This window comes from Lactuca saligna, chromosome 8, assembly GCF_052625555.1.
Source record: "Lactuca saligna cultivar CGN05327 chromosome 8, ASM5262555v1, whole genome shotgun sequence".
NCBI classification, from domain to species: Eukaryota; Viridiplantae; Streptophyta; class Magnoliopsida; order Asterales; family Asteraceae; genus Lactuca; species Lactuca saligna.
The window spans coordinates 211,779,602-211,796,933 of record NC_136424.1 but is presented as its reverse complement, the minus strand read 5'-3'; positions in this window follow the sequence as shown (position 1 = coordinate 211,796,933).

The following is a 17,332-nucleotide window of genomic DNA, read 5'->3' as shown; positions in this document are numbered from 1 at the left end:
TATAGTCCAATGATTTGACAAGAGCATGTCTCAAATAGACTCTAATGAAAGTATGATAAGTGTATTTGAACAAAGAATGACACAGAAGTTAGCCGACTGTCAATATCTTTGATATTCATGACGTACAGATTCGGGAAAATGACCTTGTAAAAAGTCTTACATCATATCCAGAGAAGCTAGTTCTTGACAACATCAAGACCTAACTAAAGTACTTACAGTACAAGATAGTTTCATAGAAAATGCCACATCGGCCATAGACAGGAACACGATTCCTTTCTAACAAGGAATATAAAGTAAAGTATCTACTACTAGCGACGGTCATCCCTCTGGTGAACTCTCAGTTCGGCCAGTTGGCGTTCCACATCAAGTAGGTGTCTTTCGTACACTCTCTGGCGTACTCGAAGTTCCATGACTTCGGCTTGTGATTCAGCCATTGCTTGTAGCAGGGTTTCATGGTGTCTCTCAGAACTCTCACGAGCATGTTCAAGGTGAGTGGTGTCAAGCATATGCATTCCTCAATTTGTATCAACTTCTGCGATACGTGGTAGAGCTATCCTGCCCTGAATTTCGTTTTGGGCAACTCTTCGGTTCAGAATTGGCATGATTCTGTCTGCTGAGCCACCATTGCTTAGCTCATAGAAGCTTCGGTGACCATTAAATGGCATGGGATGATCTTGTCCTTGGCTCCATGTTTCCAAACATTCCACCCACTCAGGCGTCGGGCCATGAAAAGTCGGACGAGGGTTAGGAATTGGAAAGGGAGCTGCGTGGGGTAGGTCCTCAACCTCGGGTTCAGAGATAGCACCGTCTGAATGGTCGTCAGCATGGTGATCATTCAAAAGGATTGGATGATCATTATTTGGTTCTTCTGCAAACCATCCAGCAATAACCGCGTTCGGCAAGAATCGTTTGTCATGGGGATGGAATCCAGCCATGTTATCTACGCGAGAATTGACGTAAGAAAATAATTATTAGACGAACTATTTAGATACTTATTTAGGAAATCTTCATTAGTTCCGTCGCTATTTGTAAAGTGCATACCAGTTATATGTAATCAACACAGGATAGGCCTTCGAATAATTGACATCAACTCCAAATTCACAAGGAATAGGGGTAAAGCAAAAATTTCACCGATTCTAATTATATAATATCCTAGTTACATATAATTTAACGTATCCACTTAGCAATTATCAACTTCGGAATGAAGATTCCATTTTAGTTCTCAAGTATAAAGTACTTACAGTAACACAAAACACCCCTATGGTATTTTAGGCTTATGTTCTGTTATAATGTTCTCATTGTGGTAATGTTGGTAAGTTTTTAGACTTGTTGCCATATCACAACCATTGTTGGGAATCTGCTAATCACTCCTAGGAACAGCATAGTTGATTAGGCTATGTCACTCCCAAGACTGACCATACATCCCCGAGCTTACCTGTGATATTAAACAATCTCAATACTTTCGTTCTTGTCATTGTGACACGGGTTTTAGTATGAATGCAGGTACATATACTTTGTTAAATGTTTTATTATTTAAAGGTATAAACTCTTAGATAGAGTGTTTTAATCCTAATGTGTTTATAGTTAGTATATCTTTTATGGGTTGATATACTTAATTCACTATAAACAATGTTCTGATACCAATCTGTCACACCCCAAAACCAAGAACGGCGGAAACGTTCCGGGGTGGACGACGTCATGTGAAGTATCATAACAGTGTAAAGTAGTAAACAAGCAACAACATCATCCATTGCATTAAAAGTAATGTTTTAATACATGTGTGTTCTTTCATAATGTACAACAATAAAATGAATAATCAAAATAAGGTGAGTCTTGCCTATGCTCCATCTTCTCAAAAACCTGGCCATCGCACCTGTCTAACTGATGACCTGAGAATACAAGTTATTTTGAAAGCGAGTATCAGCTTTAAAGCTGGTGAATTCATAAGTATTATGTGTTATTGTCTTGTTTTAGAATGCTGTTAAGAATGTCGTATAAATCTTTAAATAGAACAGTTGATGTAAGTATGAAATGTGGTCTTTTACCAAGACCCGAATGTTTTGTAAGTAAACTGATAGTTTTTCCTTTCTATTGACTAGTACTAAAAGTACTTAGTCTAACTCTTTATTTGTATGAATGTATCACAAAATAAAGTAAAATAGGAACATGATATGATAGTCTTCTACCAAGACCGAAATGTTTTGTAAATAAAATGATAGTTTTTCCTTTCTATTGACTAGTACTAAAAGACGTAGTCTAACTCATCGTTTATGTGAATATATCACAAAATAACGTAACATAGGAAAATGATATGATAGTCTTCTACCATGACCTAAATGTTCTATAAGTAAAATGATAGTTTTTTCCTTCTATTGACTAGTACTAAAGTACTTAGTCTAACTCATCGCTTATGTGAAACTATCACAAAATAAAGCAAACAGGAAAGAGTATATGATAGTCTTCCACCAAGAATTAAATGTTCTGTAAGTAAAATGATAGTTTTTCCTTCTATTGACTAGTACTAAAGTACTTAGTCTAACTCATCGTTTATGTGAAAGTATCACAAAATAAAGTAACTAGGAAAAATACTAAGGTAAGTTTTGTCACTGGGTGCTAGGACTAACACAACATCGCAATAAGCGAAAAATATAACCTAATGAACATCCAAAGATTGTCCAATTATCCTCTGTAGCAGCAGCAGGTCGGTGCAACGGTTAGTCTCGATATCGATCTACCTAAAATAAATGGTAACCTTAGACCTCCGTCGATGGTCATCGACCACTGGTGCTAATCAGTGAGAATGGTTAGTCCCGCCTAGATATCCCATTGAACCGGGATAGGAAAGATAATTTACACAGAAAGTACTAATAAATCATCCTCGCAAGTCGACTTTCAAGTATTTATGTAAGCATATTCAGATAAACGTAGCTATGTAAACGTACTCATGTATCATGTAATCCTAGGTAATTGTACTCATGTATCATGTAAGGTACTGGCATAGACTTATGAATGAACTGACTCTTGTGTGATTCCTTGTACTAGGAATAATGTTTTGTTTCTTCTAATTATCCCTATGATAATTAACTGGAAGGTAACTAGTTGTTCAAGAAGGTAAAGGTAATGGTTTTGCAAGATATCGAAGAGTTTTTAAATAATAATTAACAATGACTTGATGTCATTTTAATAAACATTTCAAAAGTAACACATTTGATAACAAAGTATTTTTAAGATTTAAAACCATTTCATGCATCGCATTTTGTAGTATATGAAATCTGCTGATTTGAAACACGGTTATAAAATACATATAAATGATTTAATAACATTTTGTTTTCTACTTGTATCCCCCCTCCCCCCCCCCCCATTTAAAGCATTTAAAATCATTTAAAACGTTGATTAGGGGTATGAACTCACCTGTTGTGAGTGGTTCTAGCGAGTATGCGCGTAGGGATGAGAAGTTCCACAAATGAAGTCCCGAGACACAATAAGTCCTAAATGACATAAAAGGACACATATTGTCATGAATATAGTGTTTATAACAACTATATAAAGGGAAACACCTTCCGGAACTAGGTAACACCTTGACCAAGTGTTGGAATCACATGTGATTCAACATATGAAGGTATAAAGGCACACATATGAGTTTACTACCATGAGTTCACGGCCCAAGGGAGTTTACGGTCCTAAACTCATGGTCACTCATGGGTTAGTGTAAGTATGAAAGCTAGGGAATGATTTAGGGACATTAGCTTTAGCCTGGGATGAGAAAGACCACTTCTTTTGGCACTTTTGGGGCGTTTGCGGCCCAAATGAGTTTACAACCATAAAATCATGTCCAAATATGTTTATGAGGGTCTTAAAGGTCATAAGGAAGCATTCTAAATTCATGCCTAAGCCTTAGGAAGTGTTTGTGGCACCAAAACACCCCTAACTTGAGTTTTCGGCCCATAGACCATTTGGTCATGTGTTTGCGGCCGTAAACACTTGTGGCTGTTGGTATTTTGGTTGTTTTGGGTCTTAGACACGTCAAGGTAAAAAGCTATGCTAGTTTCTTTGCTTAAGGGTGGCATTTAGGGCATTTTGACACCCTAAAATAGAGTTCACGACCCAAGAACTTCCGTGGCCGTGAACTCACTTTCAACCCTTGATTCTATTTGTTTTGGATCTCTAAACATGTCATGGGTAGTCTCAAGGTTCATTTCCAATGCTTTGAGGGACATTGGGACACTTTTGGCCCTTAAAATGGAGTTTACTCTCCAAATGGAGTTTACTCTCCAAGATGTTCTTTGGGAGTAAACTCTCAAATCTTGTTGTTTTGAGTTTTTTTATGTCCCTAAACTCATTTGTTTACAAGCCCAAACTAGTTTCATGGCTTAAGGAAGGACTAGGCACCATTTTGCTTTTGAAAAGGAGTTTACTCTCCAAGATGTTCTTGGGGAGTAAACTCACAGATCTTACTGTTCTATCGTGATTTTGATATTATTAAGGACAATCTAGGCTATATAATACAACTAGATTGAAGTACTCACGATTTGGGATAAAATCCCAAAGATCTGTGAGAGAGAATTTGGCTTTTCTCTAACTGGAAATGTAACTAATGAATTATTTGGTTCAGATTTCTATATATAGTCCTGAGATTTTTGGGCAGAAAATATTTTATTCTCCGAATGAACTCCAATATCCCAGAGTATTGGAATACCAGTGTTGCACAAAACCCTAGTGCATCCACTCTCCTGATATCTCCTTAAGTGTAAATCGTGAAAAACTCAAACTTATACCCAAAGTCTGGAATTTTCCTATAACTATTCTAACTTCTATTGGCTTGATATGCTTTGTTCCGAATGGAAATTTCGGGTTGTCACACCAGGTGTTGTGGGTACTTACTCCGTACCTCGCACTGTTCACATTTTTTTATTTTTTTATTTTTTATTTATTTATTTAATGGAGAGACTCTTGATCCTCCATAACTTGAGGACAAATTATGGAGTCATAACTCCAATTAATTAGAACTAGACTCTTCATTTTTGTAACCTTTGCCAACTTTTATGAGTTTTATGAAACTTAAATGTGACTTTTCATATAACTTGAGGACAAGTTACAAAAACACATTTTAGAATCAACTCTTAGATTAATTTGGATTGAAAACAACTATTTCATTCAACTTTTCTATTAATCTAAGCAACTCTTAAGAACACGATAATTCAAATCAAACTTTTTCATGTAATTAGTCTAAACTTTAAACTAATACAAAACATGAATCTATTGACAATTATCTTTGAAATTTGATTACCATGAACATTACCACATCAAAAACAAGTTTATAAGTTCAAAAACAACTTAGGGTAATGTTCATAGTCCTTTTCTAGCCAAAAACCTCGAAAATATGCTGTCTGGGGTTCCAACTCATCGAGTGCATGAACCGACTCGGCGAGTTGGATCGTTTTGATCATTTTTTAGTCATGGACTCGCCGAGTCCCTTGATGGACTCGCCAAGTCTGATGATCAGACAGCAACACTTTCGATTTTTTAAGCAGTTTTGCAAGTATAACAAGAAAACAAGCCTAGGCTCTGATACCACTGTTGGGTTTTGAGCATTCTAACACTCCTAAGTGTACATGCAACCCTAAATACCTTGGATCTATGTTTTCTCTATTATACATGCAATTATGAACATCCAAGGTATTATCCTAATCTAGCATACAAAACTATCAATAACACAAGTTAGAATAACATACCTTTGTTAGTGCTTGTCTTCATGAAGCTTGAGTGCCTAGTGCCCCAAGTGTGACATCTCAAATGGTTCACACAACACCATAAGCACTTGGAATAACTTAGAGAGAATTCTACACTTCATGAAATCGGCTAGCCCTCTCTAGAATGATACTAGTGCCGATTTTGTTAAGAATAAGATCTTTATATGGTGTTACAATTAGGGTAAACCCTAATTGTCATGACTTTCCATTTCCTTGGATCCATGGGTTCAAATAAACCATGGAGCATCCATGGACCATCCTATGGGTTTTAGCCCAACTTGATTATCCATGGAGCATTAGCCCACTATACAAGTATGGATGATTTACACAATCAACCCATATATTTAATTAGTCTTCTTTTGATCACTTAATTAATCCTAAATTAATTCTTGATCAATACTAATTAAATAATCTTATTATTCTTATTATTAATATACTAGAACTTATAATATATTAATAACCATAAGTGTCTTATTTCTCTCATTATAGTCTATCCAAGTGCATGATGCCATGCAACCCAAATGGACCATGCCGGGTCGGGTCAAGTCTTACCAATTATAGTTATGGACTTAGACATTAATCCAACATATACTTACTTGGCTCGGCTGATCACACACATTGAACTCTCATATTTTCCATTTTTCAAAAGCTTTTTATGTTATTATTATTATTATTAATATTATTATTATTATTTTTATTTTGAAAACAATTTTACCCTTTCCTTAGTTTGAGTCCTGACACACCCGAGAGTATGCCCAAATCCCTCAAACCAAGGCTCTGATACCAACTTTTAACGACCCAAATTTTACAAATAAAATTTTCATTTTTAATTAGTCAACCATTTTTCATAAATCATAAAGATTCCAATAATTGTCTTCAAAACCATCAACATTACAACATTATTATTTTCAAAACATCAGAGTGTTCCCCAAACCAGATCGGAAAATCACATCGTGCCCTTGACCTTGGACTCCGAAGTACCTGAAACAAATCCACAGCCGGTAAGCTGAAAGCTTAGTGAGTCCCCCAGAGCATACCCCACACAAACCACATATCACATTAGCTATAAAGCTACTTCTACCACATATCACATGTCAGTTAGCCATGAAGCTTTCTCTACTGTTAGCCACAAAGGCTATCTCTACCATCAGCCATAAAGGTTGTCTCTCCCAATAGCTCTAAGGCCATCTCTACCATTAGCCATAAGGCAATCTCTACTGTTAGCCACAAAAGATATCTCTACCACATATCATGCAAACATACATATCACTCCTTTACTCAACAAGTAAACCAATTATCACAAGATGGGTCGGATCCAGATCCTGATCCTGATCCTCCCACCCCGAAACTTGTCACTAGCATGCTGAACTGGAATATAATAAATCCTAACGATCAGGATTTTCATAAACATATCTCTCCGCACCGGCCCTCTTTGAAGTTGTCATATCTAACATTAACTTGGGTATAGGTCATTTTCTTATAGTAGTACGGGCCCAATACTACCTTCCACACCTACATGTACATTTCCCCAAGGCTAAACCTGATAATTCCAATTTGTCCCAAATAAACCGTATACTTCCAACTACCGCATAACCTACATCCTAGATTGTTCTAAGATTTCCTCTACCCACATCAAACAAACCAATCATCACAGCTTTCCTTTATGCATGCAAATTATACACAGAAGAAGATCAAATAGACTATCGAATAAAAGATTCTACCCTAGGACCACAACCAAACAAGGAACGGGAAGTAAGGACAAATCGATCATTATAAGGTGATAAGCTCCTAACCATGTATATTCTTAAAAGCATACAAATAGAAAATTCCAAACGATTATCCAAGTTTAAATATCAGAATAGCATGACCAGCATATTAGGGATATACTTACTTGGCTCGGCTGATCACACGCGTTGCACTCTCATCTTTTCCTTCTTTCAAAAGCATTTTATGTTATTTATTTATTTATTTATTTATTTTAAAACAATTTTACCCTTTCCTTAGTTTGAGTCCTGGCACACCCGAGAGTATGCCCGAATCCCTCAAACGAAGGCTCTAATACTTACTTGTAATGACCCAAATTTTACAAAGAAATTTTCATTTTTTAATTAGTCAACCATTTATCGTAAATCATAAAGACTCCAATAATTGTGTTCAAAAGCATCAATATTACAACATTATTATTTTCAAAACATAAGTGTTCCCCAAACCAGATTGGAAAAGAGAGATAGAGTGCACGTCGCGTCATCACATCTTGCCCTTGCCCTTGGACTCCGAAGTACCTGAAACAAATCCACAACCGGTATGTTGAAAGCTTAGTGAGTCCCCCATAGCATACCCTACACAAACCACGTAACACATTAGCTATAAAGCTACCTCTACCACATATCACATGTCAATTAGCCATGAAGCTATCTCTACCGTTAGCCACAAAGCCAATCTCTACCATCAGCCATAAAGGTTGTCTCTACCATTAGCCCTAAGGCTATCTCTACCATTATCCATAAGGCAATCTCTACCGTTAGCTACAAAAGCTATATATACCACATATCATGCACACATACATATCACTCCTCTACCTAACAAGTAAGCCAATTATCACAAGATGGGTCGGCCTTGGTACCTTAGACCCATTGGTATGTTAAGAAAACTCACCTCTCAAAGGTTAAACTCGCAAACTGGATTCAGGTATGTCCTATGTTGCTCTTCCAAAACTATTTACAATCAATGAGTAAATATCTCAGTATAGTCCCATAAATACCCCAGGGTCAACCCTGGTAAAAGTCAAAGTCTATAGTCAAGGTCAATACTCCATATTAACCTTGACTACCCGACTACAATCATTCGCTCGACGGGTTCCCTATTTAACTCACCGACTCACCGAGTCACCCGAGGGAATCATCGAGTTCCTTGGTGTTTATGGCCATAAACCACCAACCGTACACCCTTGAACGTAAACCCTTGACCGTAACCCTTGGTCGTAAACCCTTGGTCGTAAACGAGAAAACCCTCTTGACTCCCCGTGTCACTTTCACAACTCGTCGAATCCCCCAAAGTTCATCATGATTACGGTCCTTTCCAGTGTGACTTAAGGTCCCAAAATTTTGAACTATCATCTGCTATTGTAGATTTCACATAAATTTACAAACTTTACGTTCATGCAGGGCCTCACATGGCCATAACACCAAAACTAACATTCAAACAAGGTTCTTATGCATGGAGAGCGAATGAGCTCAATAAAAGATGCAACTTTATGACATTTGGGGCCTAAGAAGGTCCAGATCTGGTACCATATCCTTCTGATGGGTCCAGATCTAAGGTTGCTTCCATTTCCTCAAAGTTGGTCACAACTCTCAAATTGAATTTACGCTTAAGGTAAAAGATTCATACCACAATTTGATGCCCAGGACGAACTAGATGCTAGATACAGTGTTTTCCCCTTGATTCTTCTTCTCCAAACTAGGATTCCTTCCGAAATTCCCAAAGTCAGGCTCTCAAATGCACACACTGTTGGATTAGCTTCTAAGTCCATAACTATTTTGGTATGTACTTGACCCGATGGTGCATGGTCCTTTTGGGTTGCCTTCACCAAAGCAAGTTGATAGGATGAATTATGGAGAGAAAGGATTAAATATGATTTATTAATATATTATGAGAATAATATATTAAAGGAGAAATCATATTGTTTAAATTAATATTAGTCAAGAGTTAATAGGTAAGCTTTCAGCGGGCTAGAGTCGTCTTCTTGCTGTTGTTGAATCTCTCAGTCCACAGTAACAGTGGAAGGCTCCGCACCTGAGCCTCGTTAGACTCAGCAGAAGTGTAAGGTGTAAGTGAAGAGAATAGAAGAGATGAAGTCCGCCCCTTAGCCTAGTCTATATCCACAGCTGACGCAACTCCGTACCGACGTCTCACTACTACTAGTTTTGTGACTAAAAGAGATTAATTAAACTTAAGGGACTAGAATTGTAATTATAAGATAATTGCAATTTGGGCTATCGATTGTCTTAAATTAAGGAGTGGATGAATTCTATGGGGAAGCCCATTAGGAAATTGTCCAAGGCCTTAATTAAAGGAGTCTATGGGTTGCTTAGGGCTTAAGCATCCAAATTAGGGTTTCCTTGTTCGATAACCCTAATAGCCTCACTATATAAAGACCCCTTATGACCCAAAAACGTGGGGAAGACTTCTTCTTGGGTTAGCACACGTTTTGGGAAGCCTCCATCATCTCTCCTTTTCATCCTCTTGCTTATGGTGTTTGTGAACCATTAGAGGAGTGACATTTGTGACTCTAAGCTTTCTAAAGTCAATACAAGGAGGAATTGAGATTGTCATTGCTACATAACAATCAAGGTATGATCTAAACCCTAATTATATGTTATATTGATTATCATATGTTAGATCTAGGGTTTATAGTCTTGGATAACTTGGATGTACAATAGAGAAACCTAGCTCCAAGCATTAGGGTTTGTATGAGCACATAGAATGTTCTTATGACCAAAACCCATTAGTGTTATCAGAGCCTAGATTGGTTTCTATTGTATTGATGCCTTGTATGTTGAAAAAATTCGTTTTTTGTGGTTCTACATGATGGACTCGGCGAGTCCCACTGTGGACTCGGCAAGTTGGCCCCTACTCGGCGAGTCCATGGGGATACTCGTCGAGTTCGAGCGTCAGATGGAGCTATTTTCGGGATTTCTTGCCGTTTATCTTTGAGATACTTGCCTTTATCACATTTGATCAATACAAATCCGATTTTATGATATATATATATATATATATATATATATATATATATGAGTATATTCTTGATCTAATTGAAGATATTTATTAATTAATAAAATATTTGTTTCCTTATGTGATTATTGATTAATTATTTTGATTAAATTGGTACATTTTTTTTTGCAAGAAATCATTAAATAAATCAAATATGGATAATTATGTGATTAAATGTTAATATAGATTATTTGTTATTTGATCCTTGTTGAAATGAAAAGTTTCATATTTTCCCCTTTAGGTTTTATAGTTTAAATTTGAACCCAAAAATTTTCTTGTTTTGAAATTTAAATAGTTAAAACCCTCATGTTTTGAAAAAGGTTTCAAAACTTACCCTCAAGTTTTGGAATTTAAATTTTGATTAAAAGGTTGATTTTGATGTATATTTAAATTGTAACCCTAATGTTTTGAAATGTTTCAAAACTTGCCCTCAAGTTTTGGAATTTAAAAGTTGATTAAAAGTTTAATTAGGAATGTTAAATTCTAAAACCCTAGTAATGTTTTTAAAAGTTCAATTCACACCCTTATGGTTTTATTAATTAATTAAGGTGTATAATTAAAAGAGGTTTAATAAATCTATAAAAGTTTTGGTTTGCAATTTAAATGAATTAAAAGTATAATTATTAAATTTGACCACCTAGTATTTTAAAAGTGTAAAATACACCCTATACTATATATATAACATTAAAAGTCTAACATTGTATATATATATATATATATATATATATATGTGTGTGTGTGTGTGTGAGTAAAAGGCAGTCTTACCATTAGTAGGCCTCATTCACGAAGCTAATCTATAAGCGTGTTTAAGGAAATTTCCTATTAAATGGCGATTGAATGGGTATCCACTCTTACCCACCACACTCTTGACTAGTGGAGGGTCGTTAGCCGAACGCGTAGGATAGGGCGAAACCTTCCATTATAAGTATAATAAAATACAAAGTAAATAAATGTTTTTCAAATTCCTAATCTTAGTTAGTTAGGCAAAAGTGAATTGATGCAATTCCATGAAATTACACTTTGTGCCCTTGCAAAGACGTTAGTGGAGTGTGTGTGGTTTACCGGCACACTAAACGGTTCTAAGAAAAGGTAGCAAAGGGTGACTCAACGTTTGTCATAGTTCGGTGGAGCGTGTGTGGTTTACCGGCACATCGAATAGGTGACTGTAACATGTGAGGGCACCATGTAAGTTTGCATGGTTATTCACACCCGCTTTGTGATCCTCGGCATCCCAGTCACAAACTAGAGGGGCATATCGAGATTTAAACATGCCATTGAAATGTTAAATGAATCTCAAGGGATCTAGGAGTTTTCATAGATTTAAAACTTAAATTTCTTTTTGTTTTTCATGGTGGAAATTAGTGAATCGCCATTCACTTACCTTCAAATATTCTGCAACTAGATTACGACATCCCTTTTCTAGGTTGTAGCGTATTCTGTTGGGTCCTAGCCTTAGTATCTCATTTGGGTGATTTACTAAGGACTCAATCGATCAACTAACTTGAATTCGTTTTCTCCCGTTTTGTAGATGTCAAAGTTCGACAACTATGGTCTTCCCAAATCTCGTGGAACAAGCATTCCCGATGAAGATGGTATTCCACGATTCGATCGAGGAACAAGATATCATGCTTCACTTCCTCCACCTCATCCAATCGTTCTCCCTAACCCACAAGATCGAAGAATTGAAAGGTTCAACATCACTAAAGCCCTATTGGAAATGAAACATGAAGATGGTAAACCCGTGTATGCCCACATTCTAGGAATGAAATCACACATTGATAGGTTGATAATGTTGGGTGTGTCATTCTCGAATAAGTTGGATGTAAATTGGGTTGTGAAGTCACTTCCTGAATCATATAATGAGTTCAAAAGAAAGTATTATATGATGGATCATGATGACAACCTCATTGACCTAACTTACATGCTCATTGCTGCTGAATCAGAAATGATTTGGCGAAGCAATGGAGCGTATTTGTTGGGAAAGTCAACTGACCGTGCTTCCAATGATGTTCTAGGAGAACCCACCTGCGTTTGCTACCAAAAGAAAGGGCGTTGGATAGAAATCTGACCCAAGAGCCTGAAAATTCAAAAGATGGGAGAGTCAAAGAGTATGACTGCACTTCAGGTAAAATTCACTATCTAACTTCGTTAAGTTCCTATTCATTGATTCAAAATACATGATGTGATAAGATTGTATTTGAATGTTTTTGCAGGATCGGTGAAAAGAAAGGAAGCTTGGTGAAAGAGCAAGATGAATCTAATCACAAGAAATGGATCTTGATCGCATGGACTTGAAGATTAGATTTTGAGCTTAGATAGTTATGATAGAGTTGTTAGAAATTTTCTTTTTGAAATACATAGTTTTCAATGGATTTTGCATTGTAAGGAAAAATGTTTTCCGCTGCTTTTATAAATAAAATAAATTTTGGTTTGACTTATTTATTTATTTTTTACTTCCTTGCAATGAAATCGTTATGAAAATTGATGTTTGAATATTTCTACAACAAATGCATATGATTCTTATTTATGGTGTTTATGGAAAAAGTCGAGCATTTACCAAATAGGGAGTGGTTCTCAATGCCCAAGTTTTAATTGGACAGAAATTTGGAATCACGCAACTTGGTTGCATGATGAATGAGAAATTTCATATTTGGAAATTAGACTAATTCATTGACAAAGTGTCAAGTGAAGGGACTAGGAGATCAAGCACAAAAAGTTGTGTGTTGATAAAAGTCCACCATAAGAATAACAAAGATATTCGTCATGATTTACTAAAGGTTTAGTAAATATGATTATACTTATAAGATTAAGTTTAATTATGAATTGATTGAAAAAGTTTAAATCAATAGCAGCACGAATAAGAAGAATCAAGTTGGCAGAAAGATAAAAGTTTCTCCATTCTAAGAAGAAGGGAGAGTACCTTTTATGCTTTATGATAGGTCTTAATGATTAAGAACCATATCTCAATTGATCCTCTAAGTGAGTCTTAGTACAATTGTATGTTTAAGAAGAGGAATCAAGAATTGAAGAAATGGTTAAATCAAAAGGTCAATCATACTTCGTTCCAATAACAAGTCTTAAAGTTAAGATTGTGACAATGAGTAAAAAGTATTAAGAAGGTTTGTAACATTCATCAAATGTGGAAAGTTGTGATGTCTTGGATAAGACAAAGGCCAACTAGGACCAATTTATGAAGTGTTTTGATAAAAGCTAAACTAACTCTTGAATATTTGTTTTGTCAAGAAATGGTTATTGACAAGAGAATCTTATATGTCAAGGAGTCAGTGGGAGTCTTAATGGTCTTAAAAGGTTTCAAGAACAAATCAAATAAACTTTAACGATCTTCAGTAGCACATGAGTTGAGGTTTACAACCTATCGTGTTGACATTATTTTGTTTCCGTGCTATTTCTAATTGAGTTAATTATGCATGTGAGTTCTATGAGTTCACATTTTGAACGCATAAAAGGCAAGGCGCCTTGATCAATGAAAGGTACATTGATAAGAAAAGGTGAGCTTCTTAACTACTTGGAAGACGTGGTGGGCAGTTGTGCTACCATAAGGCAAGAAATCAAGTTTAAGAAAGTTCGATCCATATGAGTTTGAATTTGTCGTAAACTTTGGTTTTGAAAAATTCACATGGATAGGAACAAATACACCATTTATAATCTAAGTGTCATAAGATTTCCTCCTTCATGAAAATGATTGTGAGGAAATTCTTTCACTAAGAAAGATTTTAAGAAGATAGTGATTGTAAAATTGCATTCTCGAATTCGATTATGGTTACGGTATCCCTTTCCATAATTTGAATTGTGAGGTTTGGCAATTAGTCTTAAGTGTTTAGACACACATATGAACTATCTAAGGCAAAGGTGTATAAGTTCGAGAAGCCTTGATAAAATATTATCAAAGCATTAAGTATTAGAAACATGGACTTAAGAAATTCAATAGATATTGTTTTTCTGAAAGTTAAGATGTTTATGAATACATGTCAAAGCTAGTGGGAGCATAAGTGTTATGTTTATAATAATCATCATGATAGTGGGAGCATAAATGCTATAATTGTATGATTATTAAGGCAAGTATTGCAAGTTCTCAATATTAATTATAGAAAACAAGAGTTATACCTTGCAAAGTCGTAAGGGTTGTAAAGTGGTTTTGCTATAATTAAGGGAGAGAATATTATGCTTCATTTCAAATCTAAAGGCTTAGGTTGAGAAATGTTAATAAATTTAGTCAAAGGTACATAGTGTGTTCTTAAAATTTCGATTATGATTACGACATTCCTCTTCACAATTCGAATTTTGAGAACATAGAAAATAAAACATTATGCATCGTGTTCCATACACTTCGGGTATAGGATCGATTGCAATTGCTTTAATATTTGATCATTCTAAAATTTTCCAAATGTCTAGCGCATTTAGAGTGAAAAAGGGACTAGAATCGGTTTTGACTAAAATAATTAAACAACTATCAAAGGACAATCCAAAGTTCGACGAGGATTGGTTGCTTGTGAGTAGTTGGAAGCATGGTATTAGATGGACCATATCGACATTGTTATGAATAGAAAATATTCTATTAATAATAAGTTGTCATATGGAAAATATGGAAATGTGTCCATATTGGGAATTGAATATTAAAAATCTATGTCTAGATTAGAAACTTTTATGCAAAAGGATGTTCAAAGGAATGTACTTTGAGTGAGAGACATCATATCTAAGGAATTGTCTTGTAACAATCTCCGATAGAGGACTTTGTAATTTCATTGGCAATAGTCTTTGTGACTTTGGTGTAGTGATATTATGAAAGGATCATTGCATAAAATGTTAGAATCTAGCATATTCTATAAGTAGTAAGAATTTGATATTCTTACACTTATGAAAAAGGATTAGGAGTTGTGAAATGAGAATGATTGGAAATGTGTTCAATTAGATCCATTTCACAAAGTAAGAGCCATAGATAAAACATTGTGTGCATGCTAAGAGCATGGGACAAGTGTAATAATTCAAGTAAGAAGTTGATTACCCGAAACAACAAATAATGAGTAATTGATATGGTGATAAATAAAAGGTGTTTTATTTATGCTCAAAGGTTGAGGCTATATGGGATTAGTATTATTCTTTTGTTTCACTTTGCATGTTTTGACTTCCTGAATAATTTAATTGGTTTTACAATAAAATTATTCGAAAGGGCCACAGTCGTTCATATGTTGGAAGTCGGTATGAATGAAGACTATCATGAATTGGTTTGTGGATTGTCTAAAGAGTATTAGACATAAGAAAATGTTTGCTGCAACGTTCATGAGTGCTTATAAATATGATTTGAGCATTGGATTAAACCCACGCTCACTTGGATCACTACATGGATTGTATCACGAGTGATTGGCGAGGTGATAACATCTTATATTCTTGAAACCGAGATGTGTGAGTTGTATCTTGCTAATCGGTTGCACATTGATAATATGTAAACGCACTAGTAACTTTGTGTTATAAAACATATTGTTGTGTGTGATTCGGTGAGTGAGTGCAAGCAAGCATTGTATCAAAGTTTATCCATTCCTTTTATCGAAGTAGGATAAAAGCGATATCTTTGGGCCCCTCGATAGTTTAGTGATGATAAACGTAAATGCTCGGCCGAGCTAGGGCTAATTTGATTTGTTCAATTAGTCAGTCGTTGGAGATTGAGAAATAGTACAAAGAAAATGATTGGAAATCATATCTCATACGGTATCTAGAATGGAGGAATATATGATCCCTTATCTAAGGACACGCGTATCTGATATGATCAGAGTTAACAACAGCTTTGGAAAGCTATGATTGCAGATCAGGATCTGAAGTCATACGCATAATAGTTATTAGACTTATCAAAGTGGGAGACTGTTGGATTAGTGTTTAAGTCCATAACTATTTTGGTATGTACTTGACCCGATGGTGCATGATCCTTTTGGGTTGCCTTCACCAAAGCAACTTGATAGGATGAATTATGGAGAGAAAGGATTAAATATGATTTATTAATATATTATGAGAATAATATATTAAAGGAGAAATTATATTGTTTTAATTAATATTAGTCAAGAATTAATTGGTAATTAGTTTTGTGACTAAAGAGATTAATTAAACTTAAGGAACTGGAATTGTAATTATAAGATAATTGCAATTTGGGCTATGGATTGTCTTAAATTAAGGAGTGGACGAATTCTATGGGGAAGCCCATAAGGAAATTGTCCAAGGCCTTAATTAAAGGAGTCTATGGGTTGCTTAGGGCTTAAGCATCCAGCAAATTAGGGTTTCCTTGTTAGATAACCCTAATAGCTCACTATATAAAGACCCCTTATGACCTAAAAACGTGGGGAAGACTTCTTCTAGGCTTAGAACACGTTTTGGGCAGCCTCCATCCTCTCTCCTCTTTATCCTCTTGCTTATGGTGTTTGTGAACCATTGGAGGAGTGACATTTGTGACTCTAAGCTTTCTAAAGTCAATACAAGGAGGAATTGAGATTGTCATTGCTACATAACAATCAAGGTATCACCTAAACCCTAATTATATGTTATATTGATTATCATATGTTAGATCTAGGGTTTATAGTCTTGGATATCTTGCATGTACAATAGAGAAACCTAGATCCAAGCATTAGGGTTTGTATAAGCACATAGGATGTTCTTATGACCAAAACCCATCACACACCTCACACACTAGGGAGTTTGCGGCCGCACACAGTCTCTTATGATGTTATGGGAGGCTACAAGAGCGTTTAATGAGGCTTATATAGGGGCAATCCACCAAAATTAGGGTTTTCATTAAACAACGC